The 25,524-nt window shown below is 40.2% G+C and overlaps 1 protein-coding gene across 14 annotated transcripts in view; it reads right to left on the bottom strand.

Moving 5' to 3' along the window:
- Positions 1 to 12,047, bottom strand: part of HERC1 (HECT and RLD domain containing E3 ubiquitin protein ligase family member 1) — a 214,636-nt gene extending 202,589 nt beyond the window's left edge. For 10 of the 14 annotated variants that reach the window (XM_079914121.1, XM_079914114.1, XM_079914119.1 and 7 more), the window contains exon 1: positions 11,326 to 11,486. The gene's annotated coding sequence lies outside the window, so the exon portion shown is untranslated. Of the gene's footprint in view, positions 1 to 4,546; positions 6,424 to 11,325; positions 11,487 to 11,736 lie in introns of those variants that run through there. The other 4 variants (XM_079914124.1, XM_079914122.1, XM_079914125.1 and 1 more) reach the window with 3 other exon arrangements.
- Between the last annotated feature and the right edge of the window lie 13,477 nt (positions 12,048 to 25,524).

Genomic DNA, 25,524 nt, shown 5'->3' with positions numbered 1-25,524 from the left:
GACAATATTGCAGAGTCATCGCTATCTTTCTACTCCTGTGGGCTTATGGTACTTCTGGAGTTTATCGTCAGCAGACATATTGCATAAGTGCTCCAGCTCACTGAGCTCCAAACAGGACTAGTTTTATCTTGTGTACAAGAACTCTTTCCTGCCTACATACTACTCTGAAATAAAGAGCCAAACCAACAGAAGGCAGACCAAGAGGGAGGGGTTGGTTATAAAGAGGCAGTTACAAGAGAGCACCATGGAAAGGGAGAATATCACTGAGAACTGAAAGCTACAACTTAAAAATACAAAACATTCAGCAATTCTTTAGATTTTTGCAAAACAATGTCACATTTTGTCAATCATGAATTACTTTAAAGTGAAATGATTCTGTGAATTTGCATCTGACTTTATTCCCTTATACAGCATATCTTTAAAGAGTTTTGAAAAATTCCTTTTCATTATCTCAGACTAATTTAAATTAACCAAAGCAATTCAGAATAGTTTCAAAATGAACAGGGGAAACAGGTGACATACTAAACTTTATCAGCATTTCCCTACTGCCACACATTACATGACTCTTTTCAGAAGCTACCAAACTCTTTCTGACTTTAAAAAAGCAAAGTGCCCCACCCCTATGCTAATCTACAGTGCAATCAAAACAGCATCAATATTACTACAGCCTAACTGTAAAAGGTCTTAGTGAAAAATACTGGTTTAAAAAAGATCAAAACAGTATTGTAATTATATTTTTAATTTATATTTTAATCTTAAATTTTATATTTTTAATCTAAATTATATTTCTCAAAAATGCCTAGGCTTTAAGAATAACACTAAGAACATGCCAATTACAACAGGCCATCTTTGCCCTTTCATCATGCCAAGTGTCTTCTGCCTCCAGATTAAGCAACTTTCCAATCACTAATTTAAGAGATCAAGCCCATAACACCATACAATGCAGAAGTCCACCACTTACACTCTGGCAGTTTTGCAAAGGAACAGCAACTTCTTTTATGAATAGAACCTTCATAAAAGAGGGTCTAGCAACTAGAGGTTATTCAAGGGCTTGTTTATTAGGCAGCTACCTCTCTCCTCTGTGGAAGCTTATCAAATGGCAGAATATCTACCCTGCCTATCCCACAGAGGTATTATGAAGATAAATTGGGAAAATGTTTACCAAACTACTTTGAAAACTGAAAGGCTATATACAAATATAAGGCATTATTATTTCATTACTTGTTTGCACTCTAGACAGTTTGCAGACTAAACTTGCTACTTAATATCATTGTTTCAAGGTCTACCAAGAAAAACTTACTTCAGGGTATAAAGATTCACTAATATTCACCTTTCTATAGCAACGTTCAATCCTTATTCCAATTGTTGTTCTCTTCTAACATCTATTACCCTTCTTTGGCAGAAGAAAACTAGAAACATTCTTTAAGAAGTCAAAGCAACATGCGACACCTAAAAGTCTGTCTCACTGTCAACATGAGTTTCTGAACACCTATGTAGAATGGTCCTGCCCAAACGACATTATTTGGATGGGATTTTAGATCAGACAAAACCATCACACTGAGGCTGGCCGTTTCCATGCTCTGCCTCCCACAGTTTCCACGGACACCTGCCTTTCTTTCTGAATTCTAATCCAGGCTCCACCACTTACTAGCTATGTGATCCTGGGCAAGTTACTTAACCTTTCTGTGCTTCAATTTCCTATCTACAAAATAAACGTGGCTTAAATAATAAACAATTCAACCAGATTTAATATTATTTATACAATAAAGTTCTTAGAATAGTGCCTGGTGCACAATAAATGCTCAGTAAGTGTTACCGAATATAATTACTTTATTTGTGCATCTGGCCACTCCACCACACCACGTTCACTAAATTACATAAATCTCTCCATCATTCGTCGTCATTCCTTCTTTTCAAAAGAATGAGCAATTTTAAGAAGTCAAACTATGACCATATTACTGATAAAATTTCAATGTATCAATATATCACTGGATGTTTAGTTGTATAAGAAAGTTCAATGATACTTTATATAAAAGATACTGGGCCCCACATGCTTTTAAATTATATTAACACATAGATAATATAATATTCCTAGGTTATCCTAGCTTTCTACTACTATCAGTTAGCAAAGCTGTTTATTTGAATTGTATCACATAAAACTTCCCATGAACAGTTTTGTATAGTGACTAACAGGAAAGGTCTTCTCAAATGGCAAAATTTAAAAGGGCTTCTATAAATCCTACTTATATTAAGTTAAAAAAAAAAAAAAGCTTGGATAATAACATATTCCCCCCCCAAAAAAATCAAGATCAACGGAGACTTTAAATCAAGAGTTTAGAGTGAGGAAAAATAGCTTGCCAGAGCAAGAGGAAATATTATTATTACATTAACATATAATTAGAGGACAACCAAAGTATGTTAAACACTGCAACAAACACAAGAGCTACACTCCAAGCTTATTTTTTAAATATTACTTAGCACATATTTGAACAATTATTTGCTCCTGATAATGTTATAAATTCTAAATCTTAACACTTCACATATGAGTGTCTAATGCAAAAAATTCACAGCATTGCTTAACTGATTTAATAGTTCTTCTGTGGCTTAAAATCTTAAAAAGGCAGAATCACTTAATCTAATTTAGAGATAACTTCACTCCACAGACAACTACCTAGAGCTGCATCTCTGGCTTACTATGTGTCAGGGACTTTTCTAGGCACTGGAATGAACAGGTTATGGAGTTCCTGCTCTCACAGAGTTTACATTCCAGTGAGGAAGACAAGTAATAAACAAGTAGACAAATAAATCATTAAATTTCAGAAAGTGTACTATAAAAAAATAAAGCAAGAGAGACAAGGAGAAATTAGGGGCAAGGTGATCACTAGTTTGTATAGTGTGCTCATTGGAGATCTCTAAAGAGGTAGACTCTCTGCACCCCTTTTTAAGCAGACACTTGAATGACGTGAGGGAGCAAGCAGTACAAAGACCTGAGGGAAGAACAGAGCAAAAACAAGTATTAAGCCCTGGGAATGCACCTGGCATGATCAAAGAACACAGCAAAGTTCAGTGTAGCAGAAGTGGAGTGAACAGAGAGAAGGAGACAGGGACTACATCATGGAGGACTTTACAGGCCATGGTCAGGAATCTGCCTGTTATTTTAATTATAAAAGGAAGTCATTATAAAGTATTAAATAGAGGAGTGGCTTATCTGATGAACAGTTAAACAGATCATTCTAGCTGTGAAACGGCAGAATAGACTGTAGGAGGTCAAGTGAGAAAACAGGGAAAACAGTTAAGAGACTCTCGTAATTATCTAACCAGGACATGATGGTGGTTTAGACCAGAGTAATAAGGTAGAGATGATGATATCTGATCACATTAGAAATATATTCAAAAGACAGAACCAAGAGGATTTGCTGATGGGCTGATTATAGGGTATAAAGAAAAGAAAAGAATCACATGTGACACCTAGGCTTTTGGCCTGAGTGACTAGGTAAATGGTCCTGCCATTTACTAAGGGCACATTGGGAGGAAATGGTGAGGACAGGAATCACAACTTCTGTGTTGTGCAAATTTAGTTTGAGAAGCCTTTTAGACAGCCAAATGAGATATGGAATAAGCAGATGAACTATGACACTGTACCTCAGGAAAGGGGTCAGGGCTGAAGATATAAATGTGGAAGTCAATCAACATTTAGATAGTTCTTAAAGCCACAGAAATGGATAAATGTAGATGGGAAAAACTTTTTTGTTTAATCTTCACATGAGCCCTATGAGGTAGCAACTATCATCATTCCCGTTTTATAGATCAGAAAATAGGCTAAGAGATAAAAACTTATCCAACATCACTCTACTAATAAGTGGTAATAAGTTAGAAAAACAAACAAACAAAATATCTAATTAACTATAATGACTATGACCTTTCTCAACCGGGTTCATCATCTGAACCATAGAACTTGAAATGAATATTGGAATGAATCTTCAACTCTCCCAAGGACAGTAGATAACTAGTGCCATTCTAGGTGCACTGGAGAGAAGTTTATTCTTCACATACAATTAATGCTCAAATGTCCTAGAACATTAGGGTTTAGTTCTCTCATGGAACCCCAGATGAGAAAAAAACTATACTATATATACTATTATTCTATCGTTATTATTATTATTCTAATACTACTACTACTACTACTAGTGGTAGGAATCACTTAAAATGAGAGAAAAAAAGATTCGTGAACAACATAAGTTACCATCTTGTGGAAACCTTTTCATGGCTTTGCTTTGTAACCAGTAAAATAAAGTGTTATTTGAGGGTTTTATACCACTAAAGGTGATTGTAAGAATACACCAGACCTCTGCTGATTCTACTCACAATCAGCACTCATCATCTGTTTTCCTGAGAACATCAATTCATCAGAAAAACACTAGAATATAAGCTCCTCCAGTGCAAGAATGTTTGTTTTTTCATTAATGTGTTCCAAGCACCTGGAACAATGTCCTTTTTGGTGAAAGAACCTAAATTTCCAGCCTCCCTGAGCAGAAGAACCTGTTACCTTGTAAGATGGAGATGTTTTTCATGTTGTCTTAGTTTCTTGGCACCACTAAAATCTGATAGGATTATCCTAATCCAGAACTTTAAACTCTCGATTTCTTCTTCCTTAAGATTGGCCTTCTTTCTTATGGAAATAAAACAGATTCCAGATAAAGCCATTACTGTTCAAATAACTACCATACCATAGTGTCAATATGTACTGTATGTCCTGTTCAAAATAACTAACATACAATGTGAACCAATAATTACTATCTCATACATACTCTAGAGGAAAAAATATTCTCCTTACAATTTCAGTTATCCTTTGTTAAACTCCACAAGTATTTCAGAGCACAGGTATTATGAATCAATGCAGCAACTCCATTAAATGCAGAAAGTTTCAAATGAGCAATCCTTGCTAGATCGGAAATTGCCTTCTAGTCAATTTCCCCTGCACAAAATAACCTACAGGTCATCAGTACAGTATTAGTGGACAATATATTTCATTTTCAAGCTGTAAGAACCTGCCAACGGGACTTCCCTGGTGGCGCAGTGGTTAAGAATCCGCCTGCCAATGCGGAGGACACAGGTTCGAGCCCTGGTCCAGGAAGATCCCACATGTCACGAAGCAACTAAGCCCGTGAGCCACAACTACTAAGCCTGCGCTCTAGAGCCCTAGAGCCACAACTACTGAAGCCCGCACGCCTAGAGCCCGTGCTCCACAATGAAGAGTAGCCCCCGCTCGCCACAACTAGAGAAAGCTCGCACGCAGCAATGGAGACCCAACGCCACCAAAAAAAAAAAAAAGAACCTGCCAACAGCAGGCATTAAGTGCCCTTCCACGATGGGTTCCGGTCACTGAAATGACTGCAGGGCATTTTTTAAAATCACTCATCTCTGGCAAAAACAAAAATATTAAAAAGCACAACAACACATTCTGTTGGTAAGGCTGTGGTGAAAACAGGTGCTCTCATACATTACTGGTGGGAACACAAATTATTACAACACTCCTGGAGGAAAATTTGGCAATACCTAACAAAACTACATATGCACAGAACTTTTGACCCAGCAATCCCACTTACAGGAATCTACCCTGAAGACACATCTCTTACACTACAAAAATATATATTCACAGGTCACTTACTGCAAATTTGTTTATAACTGCAAAATATAGGAAACAACCTAAGTGCTCACATATAAAAGAATGACTGAATAACTTAGGATACATCTACACAGTAGAGTACTATACAGCTGTAAAAAAGAATGGAGAATATCTGGGAATTCCCTGGTGATCCACTGGTTAGGACTCAGCGCTCTAACTACTGGGACCCTGCATTAGATCCCTGGCCAGGGAACTAAAATCCCATAAGCCACATGGTGCTGCCAAAAAATAAATAAATCAAAAATTTTTAATTTTTTTAAAAAAAGAATGGAGAATATCAAAAGACTATCTCTTCAAAAGAATGAACTGTTGGGGTGATTTCCAGGACATACTAGTAAGTTGAAAAAAAGGTGCAAAAAGTATCTATAACATGCCACTCTTCATATAAGAAAGAAGGGAATGGGAAAAAGAGTTTGGCAGTTCCTCAAAAAGTTATCATACAACCCGGTAATTCCACTCCTAGGTATATACCCAAGGGAATTGAAAACATACGTCCACATAAAAACTTGTACCTGAATGTTCAGGTACAAAAAAGAAAAGAAAAGAAAACCCAAATGTCCAGCAACTGATGCATGGATGAACAAAGTGTGTATATTCATACAATGGAATATTATTCAGCCATAAAAAGAATGAAGTATTGACACATGCTATAACATAGATGAACATAGAAAAGATTACGTTAAGTGAAAGAAGCCAAGCACAAAAGTCCACATATCATATGATTCCATTTACATGAAATGTCCAGAATAGACAAATTCATACAAACAGAAAGTATGGTTACTAGTGGCTGGAGAAGGGGGACTAGGAAGTGACTACTAATGAATTCAGGGTTTCATTTCCGGATAATGAAAATGTTCTAAAATTAGGTAGTGGTGATGGTTGCACAATCTTATGAATAGACTAAAAAACAATGATTTGTACACTTCAAAAGGGTGAGCTTTGTGTTTTGTGAATTGTACCTCAATTTAAAAAACTGCATGCAAGAAAAAAAGGAATACCAAAAAAACACAATCTGTTCATCTGTGTAAAAGATAATGGAAGGATAAACGAGAAACTAAAGAAGCTGGTTACCTAAGGGCATGGAAAACAGGTGGGGAAAAGGGGGAGGGGAGGGAATGGGAATAGGGTAGTAGGAATAAGGAGTGACAATTATGAGTATATGTTTTTTAATGTAACGTTTAGTAGCAGTAATGTTTCATATACCAAAAGAAATAAAATCAACCAGAATTGGAGGAACCCAAAATAGGATACAAAGAATGAGAACTGCATTACAGATGAATAATATAACCACACTAAAGGAAGTGAGGAACAAAAGAATTAACCTAAGTAACTTTGAAAAACAGTATGTTGACTACATACTGCAAGGCTAAAGACAAGAAAAAAAACATGTATACAAATACTGCACTCATTGGTAAATATGTTTCTCATAAGGGTTAGCAATCGGTCACTACTTGATGTGCATTCTAAAACTGAACAAATAAATTAGTATACAGTATTATAGATAATGAGAGGCAGGTTTCTCACTGTCAGGAAAAAAAGTTACAAATAAGAAACGGTTGGTACAGCAGAAACTAACACAACATTGTAAAGCAGCCATACGCCAGTAAAAATTAATTAAATAAATAAATAAAAAGAAAAGGTTGGAATGAACCTTGTGGTGTTGGACTGGAATACAAGATATTAATATGAACTCAAATATGGTTTTAAAAATATAGAGAAAGACAAATACAGAAATAAGTGTGTGTGTGTGTGTGTGTATGTGTGTGTGTCTGCTAGCATGTGTGAGCAGGTTAGTATATATACATATATCTCCTAGCTCTGTCCTCTGAGGGCCTAGGAGCAATGACACCCCAGTGAGCATACCTAGCATTCAGATCTTGATTTAAATTCTGTTCTCCAATAAGAGGAACCAGATCTCCTTAGAGAAGTAGTTGATTTCAGGACAGGTACAAGGAAAAATACAAGATCAGCATGGAATATAGCCTGTGGTGCCAGAATATAAGGAAGTACTCAAAAAAGGATGGAGGACAACCCGAAAGAGCTCCTAATGGCCAAAACTGGAAGAATCTGAGCAATAAGATAATGATACTATTGAAGTAGAATCTGTAGAATAAAATAAATATCCATGAAGTCATACTTATAAAAATAAATAATTTAACAAATAAATGAGGAAGGGACATCTCTTTCTTACAGAAGAATTCCAATAATAAATGTAAAAGGAACGAGGGAAATAACAAAATCACCAGTAAGCAAATACCACAGTAATAACTGTTGCAGGCAACATCCACCAATGGTTGCTAAAATCAGGGGGAGAAAGTTTAAGGAGAAACTATCTGCATAGTCTCAAAGTATCTCCCTTAAGATATGTATCAATTACAAAAAGAAAAATAGTAACTTTATAGTGGAGAATACAGCAGAGTTCACCTTAATAAAGCAATCAAGGTTAAAATATCACTAGCAATAAGACATATCAGCACCATGTACCCTCTAGTATGATGCAGTGAGGACACATCCCTTTTGTAGTTTTCTTGCAAACATACAGAACCTCAATCTAATCATGAGAAAAACATCAGACAAACCCAAAATGAGAAATATTATACGAAATAACCGACTAGTACTCATCAAAAGTGTCAAGGTCATGAAAGACAAGGAAAAACAGAGGAACTGTCACAGATTGTAGACAAGACGAGGAAGATATTAACAACTAAATGCAATGTGGGATCCTGGATTAGATCCCGGAAGAGAAAAAATATATATATATTGGGGAAAAACTGGTGACATTCATATAAAGTCTGTAGTTTAGTTAATAATATTTCACCAATGCGAATTTCCTGGGTTTGATCATTGTTATGTAAGTCTTCAACAATAGAGGATGCTATGTGAATGGTATATAGGAACTCTCTGTACTCTCTTTGCAACGTTTCTGTAAGTCTAACATTATTTCAAAATAAAGTTAAAAATAAATAAAATCCATCAATCGATCATCTTATGCGAATGTCTTATTCCCTTGCTCAGGGATCTCATCTGGAATTTAATATTCCCATTAATTTAGAGGGTCTAGTAAGTGACAGCAGAACAAACTAAAATCATAAAAACCAGATCGGGCATCTAAAAAGTAAATTACCTACGTTATGTTTTTTATACCTTCTGCCTTTTTAGTCAAAAAAAATTTGCTGCTGTTGCAACTTTACTGGCTTTGCAAACTTCTTTTAAAACAACCAATTTTTTTTTATGTTTTCAATATCGTGATAATCTGTAGTATGTGCCCAAAATAACATATTTCATTTGTCTGTTAAGCCAAAGTTTTATTTACATAAAAAACTGTCAATAGATTACAGTAAGTTTGTTACTTATTATCACATAGTCGTCCAACCATAAAATTCAAGGTTTTTCTCAAGTCAATTTGCTTTTATCCTAATACAAACTTCTCTCCACACCCTAAACTACAAAGTCATCATCATTGTTATTTTAAGTTCTGAAAATCTGAATTTTAAAAAATCAGCTGTTCAATGTATGCAGTCTTTTTTTTTAAATTTCAAATATTGAGTAATTTCATCTTTTTTGGGAAAAAATGCTTGGGACATTAGAATTGTACTGTATTTATTATTTGCATCCTCTACTAACCAACCCAGCCTAATCAACAAGTCTTCTGAAATTCCTTTCATCAAATAAGATTTTCAGATGTTTATATTAATAAACAGATTAAGTGACATGTTTACATTTGCTTTCTCCTCCACGCACCACCACGATGCCTGCATTGGGAGTGGAATACATGACGAGCAAATGAATGGGTAAGTGTCACGAGCAAACAGCATGACTAGAAATTTAAGAAGCAAAGTGATAAGAACCTTAGGGAAAGCAAAATTCATAAAAGTTTAGAATTACAAGAGGCCTTAATAGGCCATTCCAATGACAACCCCAGATAGATGACAATCTATCCTATTTTTAAAAGCCTCCAGATTTTCAACCTCCCTAGATGTCTCATTCTGCCATATAAAACTGTCATGTGATTTGGGGGAAATATTGCAAGACTATTCTTTGCCCAACCTAATGCTTTCTTTCTTCAAATAATATAACAATACATTTTAACTCACTTCCAAGATTTATGAATGCGTACAGGTGCTTAATACACATGTGTGTACATATATATGCACATATATGCACACAGGTACCAAGGACACTCAATTTTGCTTGTATAAACACACACTATAGAAATCTACATAATCAATGTCCATCCCACCCCATCCCATCCCATCCCAATCACAAAAGCACTATGAAACAAACAATGCCACACAATGATTCGGGTCTAAAAATAACCAATGGGAGCCAATTTTATAAAGCCTTGAAGTAAACAGGTTTCTTCCCACCATAATAATCAAAGTTTATTTGCTTTCCACAAATACTACTCCTTTACAGCACCCACCACAGGCAGAACTGTAAAGACACATATGTCCTAGATCCAAGTAAATAATAATTTTTAATGTTTTCTTTTTTTAAAAGCATTTAGCTAATAATCATTTTGGAAGAGGGCCCAATGAAAGAGATAGTGATGACAGAGTACAGCCCATGCTAATGAACAAGTAACCAGTTTTAATCAAGCAGGTCAAAGAAGTGACTCAAATAAAACAAATCATTTTTCCAACATGTATAGAATGGGGAAGTCCCAGTCAAGGATGAGCCAAAAACTGTTAAGTGTCTGTTAGGAAATACACCAAAATGTTAACCATGAAATGCTACCTCTGGAAATGGAATTACGAGGATGGGTCAGTGTGTTCAGATTTGGTATTCCTATTATTCTGAGTATCCATATTTTCTACTGCATTATAGAAACCATTGTTAAATTAATGCAAAATTCTGTCCCTGTGTTTCACAGCTCTCTAGGATGCACAGAATGTCTTTTACATAACCTCCTGGGAGAGATCGTACCAGCTCCGGTCCTCCTGTGTCTCCCAAGAACCTGCCACCCATCACAGAAAAGGTTTCACTATGTTCCCTGAGACAGCTCCACTCTTCATCCTCCTCATCTCACCCCAGAGACTTAACAATGTATCTCGTCTCCCCTCCCAGTAGCAAAAGCTTTATAAATTGTTATTTTATAAAGGCAGATTTGAAAAAAGGTTTACCAGATGATAAGCTGCCCCCACCCAAAAAGCAGAGCAAAAGGGAAAGACACGTCGTCCCAACCTCCACCCCTCCAAAGGTGGAGGGTGACGGGGGGCACCCGGGTCACGGCTCTCCTCGGATCCCGAAATAGAGTCGGGCCGCCACCCCACCCCGCGGTCCGAGCCCCGGTGGGGGGCGGGACTCTCCTTAGCAGATAAAGGAGTGGGGGAGGTCAGAGACGCGACCCCCGAGGCCCGTGGACTGATACAGCAAGCCGCCAGAGGGGCGGGTTCCTCCGCCCTCTCGGGCCAGCCGCTCGGCTTCTAACGCGGCTCTGTAGCCGCCCGGGCAGCGAGAGGCCTCAGGGGCCGAGGAGCCGCACCGCGCCGGGAGGGCTTCCTCAGGCCTCTGCCTGCCTCCCACCCAGGACCCCAGTGGCTCCCTTCGGCGGCGGCCCCCGAACGGCTCCGGCTGGCCTTGCCGGGCCAGCTAGGCGCACGCACAGGCGGCCTGCAGGACAGAAGAGAAGGCGTTACCATACGCGGCTCCAGAGCTGGCGGGGGTGGGGCGCGGCTCCGGCGACCCGAGCCAGGCTCGGCAGCGGCTGCGGTGGCCGCGTCCTTTATTTTTCCTGCAGCAGCGGCGACTTGTCAAAGGGAAAGACGTAGGAGGCGGCGGCGGCGGCGGCAGCAGCGGCAGCAGCAACAGCAGCAGCGGCGGCGGCCGGGGAGTCTCGCGGGACTTGGGCGGAACTCTCGCGCAGCCTGGAGCCCGCGCCCCGCCCCCCAGGCCTAGCGCGGGAGGCAAGAGTGGGTGGGGGAGGAGTGCTCGGTGGAGGAGTGTTCGGGCCAGGGTGCAGGAGAACGGGAAAAGAGACTGGGATTTAATAATGGTTGGGGGTGGGAAGCCTAGATTCTAAGAACACCCAGTTACCGCGCAGCCCTCACCTTTCAGCGCAGAGGCCAGGCAGCTCGGTGCGTCCGCGAGGATCGGACTCCGCATGAGGCACATTTGGGGGGCGTTTCATAAACGGCGGTGAGCAGTACGGGGGCCAGCCAACGCGCCCCCTTTTCCTCGTGGTGGGCCTGGAAGACCCTACTGCCCCGCGTCCTGTTGCTGCCAGAAGGAGCGACGCGTGGAAAAACTGGCTGCAGAGGCTAGGCGGCCACACCCCTTTATCTCGGACTCGCGCCACGCGCTCTGCGCTCTTTATCTCCCACACCAGCCAGCCCAAGACTTCTGGCCGGTCAAGTTCAATCACATGAAAGCGGTTCACTTGAGTTACTTCTAGCTTTTTATTCATGAATTTGTGCTGCAGGACTGCCAAAACCCTGCAGATGCTGGGGCCTGCGACCCCTCTTTTTTCCACTGAGGAACACAGAGGTAAATTATGACTTTGATCTTGACCTTGACCTCGACCTCTACAGTGAAGTCTCATGAGTGGAGGGACCCTGACTGGCCTAGTCATCACTGTGTCTCCAGCACCTAACACCGGCCCAGGTGCTCATTAAGTTGTGGAATGAATACACCGGTCCCCGTCTTCCTTCTGTACCTGTTCTTACTCCAAGACTCCACATTTATAGCCACCATCCTGGTATTCTTCGTTGAAAATTTTCTAACGAGCAGCAGTTATGTCTAACTGCCTGAGGTCATGGAGCCGATCGCTGCCCTCCAGAAGTTCACAATCTAACTGGGGACATATGAGGAATATGCAGCATACAGGCCATGTATGTGTCACTAATGTGAAAAATTGTGATATAGGCAGAAGAGGGAGTGCTTGCCCCATGGATATATGCGGAGATAAGTTGGATATATGCAAGGCAGTTTAGCCTAAGTTTTTTGACTCACTGTCAAATAATTTGTTTCACTGTCACATAGGTGAGAATTCTGGAATCCCACTTACCAGGTGTGTGACTCTAGAGAAGTTGCTTGACCTCTCCGAACCTCAGGTCCTTATATGTCAACTCACAATGTTAGTTCTTATTATCACAGGGCTCCTGTGAGGAGTAAAATATATGTAAAGGGGCTTCCCTGGTGGTGCAGTGGTTGAGAGTCCGCCTGCCGATGCAGAGGACACGGGTTCGTGCCCTGGTCCGGGAAGATCCCACATGCCGCGGAGCGGCTAGGCCCATGAGCCATGGCCGCTGAGCCTGTGCGTCCAGAGCCTGTACTCTGCAACGGGAGAGGCCACAACAGTGAGAGGCCCGCGTACAGCAAAAAAAAAAAATATATATATATATATATATATATATATATGTAAAGCTCCTGGCACATATTAATTACTTATTAAATGCTAGGCCTTATTATGTGTGTAACTTTTTTTTTTTTACAGCCTTTCTAACCTGTAAATACGGCTAATAATGGGTATCTTGCCTGCCTCGGAGTATCATGGGAGTCAAATAACATAGGAAAGTACTTGCAAGCCTAAAACTCTCTATAAATGTGACACATTATTTTCATTCATCCATTCATTTAACAGATCTTTGTTGAATGCCTATCATAAACCAGGCACTTGTGCAAGACACTGAATATACTAAATTGAGCAAGCTTTAATACCTGTCTTCAAGGAGCTTATGGTGTAATGGGAGGAGGAAGGGAAGAAAATAGGTAAGTATAATGCCATGTGAGGAGACTGCAAGTGATAAGTGTATGGGGGAAGGATTGAGTGAGAGGAAGCACAGCTGAAACACTTCTTGGAGAAGGTTTAGAAAGATAGCACACATAATGAGGATCCAGTCCACTTCCTAAAGAGTGATCCGTAAATCAACTCTAAAATAACTTCAACAAATTGCTCTGTTGTGGGTTGTGAGTTCTGCTTTGTTCTAATAAAACGCACATCTCCTAAACCATTAGAAAAGAGTCTTTGATGTGAAGTCATTGTATATACCCATTAGATTTGAAGAAAGATGGAATTAATGGAGGGAAAGATCAGTGGTATCTTAATTAGAAACATTTTGTTCTTACAGCTTCTTTTTAAACACCAGAAAAAGAGAATGCATTCCCCCTCACATACTTGGTCTCCAGGAGTTCCCTTCAGCCAGTCCTTCTGATCCAGGTAATACTGCCTATCAGAGGCCAAGAAGCTTTTCCAAAATGTGAAAACAATACCTTATTATTAATTTTTTTATTTTTTTGCGGTACGCGGGCCTCTCACTGTTGTGGCCTCTCCCCTTGCAGAGCACAGGCTCCGGACGCGCAGGCCCAGCGGCCATGGCTCACGGGCCCAGCCGCTCCGCGGCATGTGGGATCTTGCCGGACCGGGGCACGAACCCGTGTCCCCTGCATCGGCAGGCGGACTCTCAACCACTGTGCCACCAGGGAAGCCCCCTTATTTTTATGTGTTTCTTTATACTCCACTTTTTTACGAAAAGACTTTGAGATAGCTATTAGCACTTTATTCTTAATCATGTTCCCCACAAAGAAACTCCAAGAGAGTGTATATATTATTCAATTATTTCTCACATTTATTTGTGCCTACTCTGTGTAAGACATCATGCTGGAACTGTAGGCTGTACAAAGTAGGTCCGTGCCCTCTCGGGTCCTGAAGACTGAAGGTGGAGATAAATCTCCATGAAAAGATAGCTAAATAACCAACAATGTGGATTCCATTGCCCTGTATTTTTTTGTTGGTTAAATGAGCAAAATTGTAAAGTTAGGCACCCAACTTCTGAAACGTGTTTACCCTACTGCTCCACCAGAGAAGGAGAATACAAAGGAAGGGCAAGATGTTTATTGTAACTTGATATTTATAGATGTATGATAGGTATTTTAGTAGGTCCTCTGGAATATATCATCCTTTGAACAGAGTGTAACTATTGCAGTTTTCTCTGAGTACCTGTAAAATTTGAAACTGACCAAACCCAAGGACCAATTAAAATTATTCTGGAAGACAAAGACTTGCACAAAACAAACAAAACCAGCCATCAATAAAAGGCAGTATGATATGAGCTAAAAGATGGTGCAGAAAATAAATATTCTCAGAACTCAGAAAAGAGAAAAGATTTCTAGACAGAGAGAACTTCACCCAGGTTGTAGAATTTGAAAAGGGAGCTGACAGCTAAATAGAAAAAGTTACATATTCTGATAATGATGTAGTCTCAATACACCAACCTCCAGGCCACAAAAGTTGCCTAGAATTTTTAAGGGTGTCTACATATGAGAACACACTTGGTACCCCTTTTCTCCCTAAAAAATAATTGATCTGCCAAAGAGGTTTGAAAGGAAGCAGGGATACTAAAAATAGGACCACAAGATTGACAGGTAGTTCTTTTGGAAATGCAGTCCATTCTTGCTGAATGCAAACCTTATAGAGTTCCCACTTGAAATCCATATTCTAAATGAAATATCACACATACCAGGACAGCCCACTATCTCACCAGTATTCATTTCCCTCGTAGCTCCTTAAGGCTGCAATGCAGTTACCATTTTTAGGTAAATTAGCTTATTTTTACAACAGTTTGTGAGTGTTGTTTCATCAAAACACAACTGCCTGAGGCACACACAGATGAACATTTTCTCACTCAGCAGCAAGGAATGGAACATTGATGCTGAGGAAAGAAAACGAAACTGTAGGGGAAAAAGTGTGCCTCCAGTGAGGAGGAGGGAAGAAGAAGGAAACTAACATGTATGTAGTGCTATCCGTGCCAGATACTGTGGTAGCACAGTGGGAACAAGATGAACAAGGCAAATCTTTGTTCTGGAAAGAAACTAGTAGAGGAGGTGTATATACAAGAAACTAGTAGAGGAGGTGTATATACAAATAATTGTAACGCAAGTTAGAAAGTTCTAAGTTCCATAAAAGAACTTTTTTTTTTAAAGGAATGTTAGAATTTATTTAATTGGCTCTGGGCCTAAAGGACATAGACACATTATAATTCTCTTGAGACAGATTTGAAAAATATGGAACGCTTCACAAATGTGCATGTCATCCTTCCACAGGGGCCATGCTAATCTTCTCTGTATCGAAAAGAACTTTTTTCCCCTTTTTAAAGGACTGGGGAGCTTAAAAGAGGGATAGTTGAATTGCAACATGTTGGACCAGGGAAAGTTCATGAGAAATGGGGCCTTGAAGACTGAGTGGTTAGTTTTGGACATGTGGGAATGGGGAACATTCTACACACAAAGAACAACATAAGCACAAGTGTGCTCAGAATGAGCAGGCAGTCCAGTTTAGCTGTGGCCATGTGGCATTTATGTTATCCAGAACTCCTGGTTGCAAGTGACAGGAACTTCCCACCTGAATTTGCCTGGCAAAGTAAAGGAGCAGAATTAGCTTAAGGAATCCAAAAAATTGTTGAACAGTCAACATAAAGTGGTGGGGGCAGTAAGCAGAGGCTTCAGGAACTTGAGCACCATCAGAATTCTCTTGCTTCGTCTTTGCTTCCCTTGTGGCATTGGCTTCAGTTTCTTTCAAGACTGGCTTTCTTTATATATTAGGAAATACAGCACCCCCAAGTTTTACATCTTACTATTGCCACCATTAGAAAGGGACTACCACTCTTAATTCAAGCTTGAAATTAAGGGGAAAAGAAGTGCTAATTGGCCAGGCTGGGATCAGTGCTCATCCCTAGAACAATCCCAGGGGCCCAAGAGGAAGGGCAGGGCACACCATAAATGTACACCAATTGTATTCTCTGATGGTTTGAGAAGAAGTGGGAGATGGGTCTGGAAAAGCAGTTGAGTCTTGTAAGGCTGTGCTCTGGGAGTTGGAAGGACTGAAGTTGGCATGTGTACAAGGGGCAGATCGGGTGATCAGGAAGGAGAGGAGATGTTTTGGCCCAAAATTATGGTGAACATTCACTGGATTATCAGGTTAAATCAGGGTTGAAACTTTTGTCATTGTTCAAAGTGATTAGTGTTTTGTCATTTCAGTCAAGATGTAAAACATAGAGGGTCTCTTACACTGACATTGCATAGCAAGACCTGGAATCCTTCTTCAGCCTTCTAGCTGGGTGACTTTAGGTGGATGTCTTAACCCAACTGAGCCTGAATTTCTTCACTGAAAAATAATAGTATAATGACAGCTAACATCTATTGAATCTAGATGTTCTAAGCACATTTCAAACCTATTTCATTTAATCCTCAAATCAACCCTACAGGGCTCTATAAATCTGCGATAGTAATCCCCACTCACAGGATTATTGTAAAGATTAAAGAAACTGGTAAGATGCAGAGCCCATTTGCCTGGCGCACAGCCAGCACTCAATACATCGTTATTTTTAATTATCTGTTTCCCAGAAAGGGAAACTCCCCTCATTTCCTGATTGCCTTGGGCACCAAAAGCTAATACTTTGAGAAAACAAAAACAAATGGAAGGGAAGAACTCTAAGACCCCGTGTCTCTGACATAGAGCCAGTTAGTTAGGCTTGACTTAATAGGGGCTAAAATAGGCCAGGAAGAGAAATACTACAAAATACTAGAAAGTAGGATATTGAGAAATGTGGTTGCGGAATGCCAACTGAATGAGATTGGGGTAAGTTTCCCTTTCTTTCTTTTTAAAAGGATAAAACTACCCCCAAAAGTTTCATCTGTATAGCTGATCTAAAGAGCCATTTGAAGTTGCTCTTCTCTTTGACCTGAATGCTATCAAACGACTGGGATTATTCAACCAAGGGAAGGAAATAACATTCACTGAGAAAAACCAATGTGCTTGGGCCCTCTGCTGAGCTCTTTAGATACATTAATATCTTTTACTTCCACTGCCACCCAGTAAGGTGAATATCTTCTCTGCATTATACAGATAAGAAAACTGAGGCTGAGAGTTTCGAAGTGACCTGGTACAGGTCACCAGCTAGTAAGTAGCAAGGCTGGAATTCAAACACAGTTCTGTCTGACTTCAGAGTCAAGAATACAAAATAGTAAGTCCCACTTCCTTACCAGGGAGAGATACTCAAGGCATGGGTACTACCGAAACCTGAGAAAACTGGTGAACTAATAGGCAGTTCTCAACTTCTGTTTCCTCTACCCTTTCTCCCATGGCCATCCCTCTCGCTTACCTTTGACAGCACCTGGGCTCCAGACTGCAGGCTGCAAGCTCTTCCCAAAGACTCTCTTCTCAAAATGTATTGTGTCTGTCTTCTCCTACTCTTTACCATATCAATATTGTGTCCTCAAGCGTGCTCATCCCTCTAGTTAACACATCTGCATTCTAAACTGGACTTCCTGGGAGTATCGCACCAATATCAAGATATAAATCGAATGACAGAAATTTCAGAACCATGAAGAGGGGGATGGGTCAGAGCAGAGACAAGTAGGCCTCTGAGAGCTCCCCAGGTTGTACCACATAGCCCTTCATCCCACTCCACACCCCAGCTGTGAGTTCCCTGAAAGCTGAGCCTGGGCCTGTCATGTGCAGTGCCTGGAAATCAATAAATACCTAATGAATGAATAAATGAAAGGTCCCTGAAACACATGACTGCCCCTTACTTCGGACCACCCCATCAAATGTGCCAGCTGTTCCAGGTGACAGGATCTTTCTGTTTGTTTGTTTTGTTTTGTTTTGTTTTGTTTTGTTTTTGCGGTACGCGGGCCTCTCACTGTTGTGGCCTCTCCCGCTGAGGAGCACAGGCTCTGGACGCGCAGGCTCAGCGGCCATAGCTCACGGGCCCAGCCGCTCCGCGGCATGTGGGATCTTCCCGGACCGGGGCACGAACCCGTGTCCCCTGCATCAGCAGGCGGACTCTCAACCACTGCGCCACCAGGGAAGCCCCCCAGGTGACAGGATCTTTATCCTCCCTTGGCAGAACATTCCTTCCCATACCCTCCTTCAGTGAGCTCTGCCAACCCTCAAACAAGGTCACAATGGACCGTGTCTTAGTGGATGACGATGGACCGCACCATTATGAAATATGGAATAAAGCTTTCTAGAGCACGGAGAGAATGAAGAACAGGTTTGCCTGTGTGTGGCAGTGAATGTGAGTTACTGCAGACAGTCGAAGCAATCACCAAAAATCCAACAAAACCATCATTTTTTTTGAGAAATATTCAACAAAGAGTAGTCAAGATCCTTTTGAGGATCTACACATATGTGGATGGACTCCTGGTTACAAACCAAAGTAGTAGAAATAAAAAGGTACTTTATTGGTTCATATAACTGCAAATTTCATGGATATACCAATCTTCAGAAATGGCTAGATTCAGGTAGTCAAACAAGATCATCTTGGACTTTATGTCTCACATTCTGTCTCTAGACCCTGCATTCTTCTGGGATGGCTTCATTCCCAAAGTAGCTCTCTGTACATAGAAAGAATCATGGCACCTAGCAGGCCAGACTTATATGTTGTCCTTAGAACTGTTTAAAACAAAACAAACAAAAACTGCAAAATAAAACACCAAATTAAAAAACAAATGAAACCCAAAAATGCATAGCACAAACTAAGGTGAACATTCATGTCACCACCATCAGATCAAGAAATAGAATCTTGCCATCTACTCCAGAAGCCCCATCCATGGGCCCCTTCCCAATCACAACCCTCCCCAGATCCTGATTTTTATAATAATCACCCTAATGTACATCCCTAACCTGGACTTTAGTCTTGCCCATTCTCCAAGTTAATACATTCCCAATCTCTTTCAACCCATATCTCTCCCTCTATCCCTTTACTGTACCCAATCTGTTGAAGAATGCTTTTGACTTGTACAACTTCCCAGTCTAGATTTTACTGATTGCATATTCTTGGTGCAGTTCGACATGTTTCTCTGTCCCTTAAATTTCCTGCAAATATGTAGCTGCATCCAGAGACTGGATTAGACTCAAGTTTGGTCCCTTTGGCAAGACCACAGGAAGCACACAATGCCTTTTTAAGATCTTAACATCTACTGATTCCTAATGTCCATATCTACTAATTCACTGAGGGCTGCTAAATGATGATGTTCTAATCCAAGAATTACCAAACTATGGCCTATAGGCCAAATCTGTCAAACTTCCCATGTTTTTATAAATAAAGTTTTATTGTCAGGAAGTGACAGGCCTGGAAAGCCAAATTCCATCTCTTTGTATGCAGCAGGCTTCCAGTCCCCTCTGAGGTCCTGGAATCTCCCTGGGACCAGATTAGGGTACAGGTTGCCAAAAGTCACAGAATATACAGACTTTCATCCTTCTCCTTGAGATATCAAGGACTCTCCCTTCACTCTCTCTGCTTCCAGCTATCCCACACTAGAATAATTAGCCTCTCTCCCTTCTTCTAGAATCCCCTCCAAGGAACTCAAACTTTTGGAAACCGAACCTAGGACAGGGACTTCCCTGGCAGTGCAGTGGATAAGACTCTGTGCTCCCAATGCGGGGGGCCCGGGTTCAATCCCTGGTCAGGGAACTAGATCCCACATGCATGCTGCAACTAAGAGTTCGCAAGCCACAACTAAGGAGCCTGCAAGCCACAACTAAGGAGCCCACCTGCTGCAACTAAGACCCAGCGCAACCAAATAAGTAAATAAATAAATACTCAAAACAAAACAAAACAAAAAATAGATGTCTTCAAACCTAGGACAGCAGGCTGCCTTAGGTAACTTCTTCTTGCAGCCCCATAGCTCAAACTTCCTCTGAGGCAGGAAACCCAAAGCCTGTCTACCTGCTTAGAAGAGGGGGGGGAAGTCCCAAGAATAAACAAACAAATGGCTGTTATTCTTTCTAATTTTTCCACAACAGCCAAAGCAAAATACAACAACTCAATAAATTTTCCTGCCATAACTTCTTTGCTACTATATACAAAAGAAAGGGTTATCTGTTTATTCCATATCTTTATGAATCCCCTTTTCTTGCAAATAATGGAAAAATCATTCAAATTTGCTGAAGGAAAATAGGGTCTCTATTAAAAGGACCCAAGGGCAGGAGTAGCATGGCCCCGCTCATGAGGAATGAGAGCCACGACCGGGACAGCTGCTCTGAGCACCTGTCAGACCTCACAGTATCCCCACCCTGCCTCTTGTTTGCATTTGCTCCATTCTCCATTCTTTGCAAACCACCTCTTCTTGTTTATTGTCCCCATGGCAGAAAGCAGCATCCTGTGGCTCTCAATTCTATCTCTTCTCAGTTCAAGAGGCCAGCAGATATTCATTTGTATCTCTCAAAGGCCAAAATTTCTAGATGAACAAATCCGCTGGCTTCACCTCTGGAGTTTGCAGACTTTCCTTCCACTTATCTCTTATTGGCCAAAACTTATTCACATGACCACACCTAGCTGTAAGGGAGACTGGGTTATGTGGTCTCTAACTGAGTGGTCATAGGCTCTGTGGGATCTATTACTAAAAGGAAGAAAGGGAAAATAGCTACTAGAGATAGTTAGCTGCCTCTGCCACATAGTCCATATCAAATGCTTAGTTGTTTAAGTCAAAGATGGGTGTGGCACCTCCTGGAGATAAGACCAAAGAAAATGATAGATCTAGCTCATGCAGGGAGCTATAACCTGTAAAGAAAGAGAAACTGATGCCAACAGGAAACAGACCTGATACCTTCTTTTTGTAGAACAGATTCACAAAAATGGGATTCTCACATCAATTTTTTAAACAGCTTTATTGAGATATAATTGACATATAACATTGTGGAAGTTTAAGGTGTACAATGTATTGATTTGATACACTCATATACTACAATATTATTCAGCCATAAGAAGGAAATCCTGCCATTTGCAACACATGGATGGACCTTGAGGATGTTATACTAAGTGAAATTAATCAGACAAAGAGAGACAAATACCGTGTGATGTCATATGTGGAACTGTGGACAAAGAATGTCACCTGCTGTTTCAGTAAACAAAGGATGTTGCAACCATAAAGCCATCAGCCACTGCATTCGCCCCTGTTGGTGCACTCTGAGGGGAATTCAGGATGGAGAAAAACAGGATACTGGCTCTAGATAGTTAAGGTGCATATCAAAGGAATAATTTCAATAAGTCCAGACTCTTTCATCTTCCCATACAAAGAAAAGCACTAAAATCTTAACTTGAGATGTCAGTTTTTGTTACTAGCAGTAATCTTTTAATGTTCAACTACATGTTTTATTTTTGGGTTTTTTTTGACTTTTTTGTTTTTTCCAGTGAAAACTCCTATATATCCTGGCTTCTCCCTTACCTCTTTAGAACAGTTCCTCAGAGCTATCTGAGAGGCTGTTTCCTGGGCTATAGTCCTCAGTAAAGCCCCAAATAAAACATAATTCTCAACTATTAGGATGTGCTTTTTTTTCACATTGGATTTTAGATTAGAAAAAATCTAAAAAAGCCTAACTTACAGAAACATAGCATAGAATGTTGTCTACCAGGGAATGGGGGTGGAAGGGTGAGAGGAAAGTGGTGATGTCTGTCAAAGGGTACAAACTTCCAGTTAGAAGATGAATAAATTCTGGGGATGCAGAATTGCCAAAGTAATCCTGAGGAAAAAGGACAAAGCAGAGGCATAACGCTTCCAGGCTTCAGGAAATACTGCAAAGCTACAGTAATTAAAACAGCATGGTATTTTAATGGATCAATGGAACAGAATAGACAGCCCAAAAATAAACCCACACACCTACTGTCAATTAATCTTCAACAAAGGAGGCAAGAATGTAAAATGGAGAAAAGACAGCCTCTTCAGCAAGTGGTGTTGGGAAAGCTGTACGGCCACATGTAAATCAATGAAGTTAGAACACACCCTCACAGCATACACAAAAATAAACTCAAAATGGCTTAAAGACTTAAATATAAGACATGATACCATAAAACTCCTAGAAGAGAACATAGGCAAAATATTCCCTGACATAAATTGTACCAGTGTTTTCTTATGTCAGTCTCCCAAGGCAATAGAAATTTTAAAAAAAATAAACAAATGGGACCTAATCAAACTTAAGCTTTTGTACAGCAAAGGAAACCATAAACAAAACTAAAAGATTAGAAGATATTTGCAAATGATGTGACCAACAAGGGCTTAATTTCTAAAATATACAAACAGCTCATATACATGATAACAACAACAACAACAAAAATCAAAAAATGGGCAGAAGACCTAAATAAACATTTCTCCAAAGAAGACATACAGATGGCCAACAGGCAGATGAAAACATGCTCAACATCGCTAATTATTAGAGAAATGTAAATCAAAACTACAATAAAGTACCACCTCACATTGGTCAGAAGGGCCATCATTAAAAAGCCTGCAAATAACAAATGCAGGAGAGAATGTGGAGAAAAAGGAACCTTTCTACACTGTTGGTGGGAATGTAAATTGGTGGAGCCACTATGGAGAAGAGTATGAAGGTTCCTTAGAAAAGTAAAACTAGAGTTACCATATGATCCAGCAATCCCACTCCTGGGCATATATCCAGACAAAACTATAATTCAAAAAGATACATGCACCCCTATATTCACAGCTGCACTATTCACAATAGCCAAGATACCGAAACAACCTAAATGTTCATTGACAGATGAACGGATAAAGAAGATGTGGTACATATATACAATGGAATAGTACTCAGCCATAAAAAAGAATGAAATAATGCCATTTGCAGCAACATGGATGGACCTAGAGATTATCCTACTAAGTGAAGTAAGTCAGAAAGAGAAAGACAAATACCACATGATATCACTTCTATATGGAATCTAAAACATGACACAAATGAACTTATTTATGAAACAGAAACAGACTTACAGACAGAAAACAAACTTACAGTTACCAAAGGGGAAATTGTGTAGGGGAGTGATAAATTAGGAGTTTGGGATTAGCAGATACAAACTACTTTTTATAAAACAGATAAACAACAAGGTCCTACTGTATAGCACAGGGAACTATATTCAATATCCTGTGATAAACCATATGAAAAAGAATATTGGGGCTTCTCTGGTGGTGCAGTAGTTAAGAATCTGCCTGCCAATGCAGGGGACATGGGTTCGAGCCCTGGTCCAGGAAGATCCCACATGCCACGGAGCAACTAAGCCCGTACGCCACAACTACTGAGCCTGTGCTCTAGAGCCCGCAAGCCACAACTACTGAGCCCAAGTGCCATAACTACTGAAGCCCATGCACCTAGAGCCCGTGCTCCACAATAAGAGAAGCCACAGCAATGAGAAGCCCACACACCGCAACGAAGAGTAGCCCCCGCTCGCTGCAACTAGAGAAAAGCCCAAGCACAGCAACAAAGACCCAGCGCAGCCAAAAAAAAAAAAAAAAGAATATATATGTATATATATACATGTATACATAATATACATATATAACTGAATCACTTTGCTGCACACTAGAAACGAACACATTGTAAATCAACTATATTTCAATTTTTAAAAATGTTCCTCCCACAAAAGAAATGGTAATTATATGATGCAATGAAGGTGTTCTCAGATCAATTTTAATCCATATTGCTAGATTATTTTCCCAAAATGTCATAATAATTCCCATTTCTAGCAGCTGATTATGAGGGTGCCTCTTTCCCCAATCTAAGAAGCACTGCATGTGATCAGTGCTTTCAAGTTTTACCAATCAAATGGATGAAAGACAGTGTCTCACTGTTCTGATACACATCTCCCTAACTAGAAGTAAGTTTGCATTTCATCTCAGTTTGAAGCAGGGTAAGTATATTTCCTGTTTGTTGCTTTGGCCATGACCTCAATGCACAGTGGTTTGTGGAGTCCTTTTAACCCACCTCCGTTTGCAAGGCCTGAGACTGAGCACAATTTTACCTCTCAGGCTCAGCAGCTGCACTGCTCCCTGTACATTTGTGCAGCCCTCCTGGAAAACAATTTGCCAAAATGAGTTGTTCTCACCTTTAACCCAGGACCCCCTCTTCTGGGAATCTGTCTTATAGAAATAAACTAACCTATAGAGAAAACTATTTGCACAAAAAAATGTTCATTTCAGCATTATTTATAATGAGGAATTTTAATAGCAATCTAAGTAGCCAACAGTATTTGACAAGGGTTAGGCAAACCATAGTATGCTGAAATCCTAAATCTATTAAAATGATCATTATGAAGACTATGAAATGATGTACCAATTACTCATGATATAAAATATAGATAGAGGATGGCTCCTGATTTTGCATGCCCAACACCTCATGTTTGTTAAAGGAACTGCCCCTCCCCCTGGTTGTATAGCAATCACACTGTTTCTTCCAATCCCTTCCGGTAGGAGTGGGCAAGTGACACCAGCCCAGACAATCATGATACCCTTTTCCCCTACCCACAACGGTTTGTCCAGGGGAAATGCATGTGGCCCATGGAAGGCCAATCAGAGTCTCAGCATGACATTTTGTACATGGATACTTTGACTTCCTCTCCGATCAAGAGCTGTTAAGGACCACAGAAGCGTCACCATGCTGTTGGCCATTCTTCCCACATGAAGAGAACTCCCTGGATACTGAAGCCACACAGAAGAAAGCAGAGCCAGGGCATGGAGATACACAGGACCCTAACAACATCACTTGAACACATGAATCTAGCTATTCCAATAGCCAGTACCCTTCCCAGTTACTGAACCAACAAATTTCCTTTTTTTTTTAACCTAAGCTATTTTGAGTTGGGTTTTGGTTACTTCCAACCAAGAATCTTGACTAACAAAATGGGTATATGAAAAAAAGACTGGAAGGGAATGCACAAAAGAATTATTGTGTTAGGGTGAAGGAATTACGGGAGTTTTCCTCTACACTTTCTATACTGTTTGTAATGTTACATTATTTTTAAAATTTCAAAAAAATTATTTAAGAAAAAAAAAAGCAGTCTACTTCTTGGGGCCCACTGCAGCTGAAAATGATCATATTCATGGTCCACATATATGTAGAT

Source organism: Stenella coeruleoalba (genome assembly GCF_951394435.1).
Source record: "Stenella coeruleoalba genome assembly, chromosome: 2".
NCBI lineage: Eukaryota > Metazoa > Chordata > Mammalia > Artiodactyla > Delphinidae > Stenella > Stenella coeruleoalba.
Note: the sequence above shows the minus strand (reverse complement) of the source record. Positions and strands in the feature narration are given on the sequence as shown.